Source organism: Dama dama, chromosome 10 (genome assembly GCF_033118175.1).
Source record: "Dama dama isolate Ldn47 chromosome 10, ASM3311817v1, whole genome shotgun sequence".
NCBI classification, from domain to species: domain Eukaryota; kingdom Metazoa; phylum Chordata; class Mammalia; order Artiodactyla; family Cervidae; genus Dama; species Dama dama.
The window spans coordinates 14,048,872-14,050,819 of NC_083690.1; the positions used below are offsets into that span (position 1 = coordinate 14,048,872).

General features: G+C 41.0%; 1 non-coding gene across 1 annotated transcript; it reads left to right on the plus strand.

Moving 5' to 3' along the window:
• The first annotated feature begins 481 nt into the window (after positions 1-481).
• TRNAE-CUC (transfer RNA glutamic acid (anticodon CUC)) lies at positions 482-554 on the plus strand. The gene has a single exon. It is a non-coding gene; the product is annotated as a tRNA-Glu (tRNA).
• Positions 555-1,948: the final 1,394 nt, after the last annotated feature.

Here is a 1,948-nt window from a genome sequence, read left to right on the forward strand (position 1 = left end):
CATCTTAACTTTTTTGAGATCATATACCTGTTAGAGAAGAGACTTCCCAGGTGGCACAATGGTAAAGAATCCACCTGCCAATGCAGGAGACACAGGCTCGATCCCTGGGTGGGGAAGATTCCCTGGAGTAGGAAATGGCAACCTGCTCCAAGAATCTGGCTTGGAAAATTCCATGGACAGAGGAAGCTGGCGGGCTACAGACCATGGAATCTCAAAGTCAGACACAACTGAGTGACTGAGCACCCATACACACCTGTCAGAGAAACTTAGAAGAGTTCAGGACCCTTATTATTCCCCATCTCTCCAAAAAAAAAGGAACATACAACTGATTTTGGGTCTCAAGTTTACACATATTACTTCTCAGACATGCAAATGAAGTGCAGTTTATTACTGATATGGCACTTCTCATCACTGACTATGGAGCAGCCCCACCGACTATGGAGCAGGAATAAAAGAAAAAATAAATTTTAGTCCAAGGATTTCCCTGGTGGTCCAGCGGCTAAGACTCTGCACTCTCAGTGCAGGGGGCCCAGGTTCGATACCTGGTTAGGGAACCAATTCCACATGCTGCAACTAAGATCCAGTGCAGCCAAATACATAAATATTTTAAAATTTTAATAAAAAATAAATTTTAGTCCAGTTGGATGCAACAATTTAAATCATTTCTTCAGGTAATGTGCTGCCTCTCAGGTTGCTCATCTTCCACCCATAGGCAGTCCACCTCTGGCTTCTGCCTGGAGATGATCTCAATCCTGGCTGTGACAGTGGGGTCAGGTGAACTAGCCTTGGCCGTATAGCACTGGTCCTGAGTCATGGGTAACCCATCAGGTATGCATCACCGGATATTTCCAACACAAGTATCATCTCACTTACTCATATATGGAATTTTTTTTAAAGGAAAAAGGGACTCCCTTCCTCACTTCCTTCAGGTCCTTATCAAATGTCATTTTTAAAAAAATTAAAATGAAATCCTGTCCTGATGACTTCTTTTTTATTATTGAGGAAAAAAATTCATATAACAGAAAATTACCCACTTTTTTATGCATAGTTCATTGGCATTTATATTACAACCGCAATGTTGTATGATCATCACTTCTATATAGTTTCAAAGCATTTTTATCATCCCAAAGGGAGAATCCATAATCACTAGGCACTCATTTCTCATTCCCAGGTGATGACCTTTTTTAAAACTAAAATAAAGAAATGGGAAGGGGAAATTATCCCCTTCCTTGCCTTATTTTTCTCCATATGACCTACCATCATCTCACACTCTAACTGGCTTTACTTATTTATCTTGTTCTTTGTCTGCTGCTCCTCTTACCTCCTCTAGAATACAAATACCACAAGAGAAGAAAAAAATTCTTTTAACTGTTTTAATCACTGTTCAATCCACAGTACCTAAAATGATACCTAAAACATACACGTAAATATGCCTCAAAAACTAAATGTATTTCTTGATTTGCTCAGTGAATGGCTTTTGCCTTGTGAATCCATGCTAGATCATTACTTCTCTTTCTACTTACTTAAAAATTATGTTTCCAAACCAAATCTGAAATTTACCTAGAAACTTATCAGTGAGTTCTACAGTCAGTAGTTCTGAGAACGGAGAAGGAAATGGCAACCCACTCCAGTATTCTTGACTGGAGAATCCTGTGGACAGAGGAGCCTGGTGGACTGCTGTCCATGGGGTCACACAGAGTTGGACACGACTAAAGCGACTTAGCATGCATGCATGCATTGGAGAAGGAAATGGCAACCCACTCCAGTATTCTTGCCTGGAGAATCCCAGGGACAGAGGAGCCTGGTGGGCTGCCGTCTACGGGGTCGCACAGAGTTGGATATGACTGAAGCGACTTAGCAGCAGCGGCTGCAGTTCAAAGAATGCATCTCTTTTTTTATCTTAAAAAATAAAGGCCAGAAAGAGGATACTAAGTGAAGTAAATCGGAC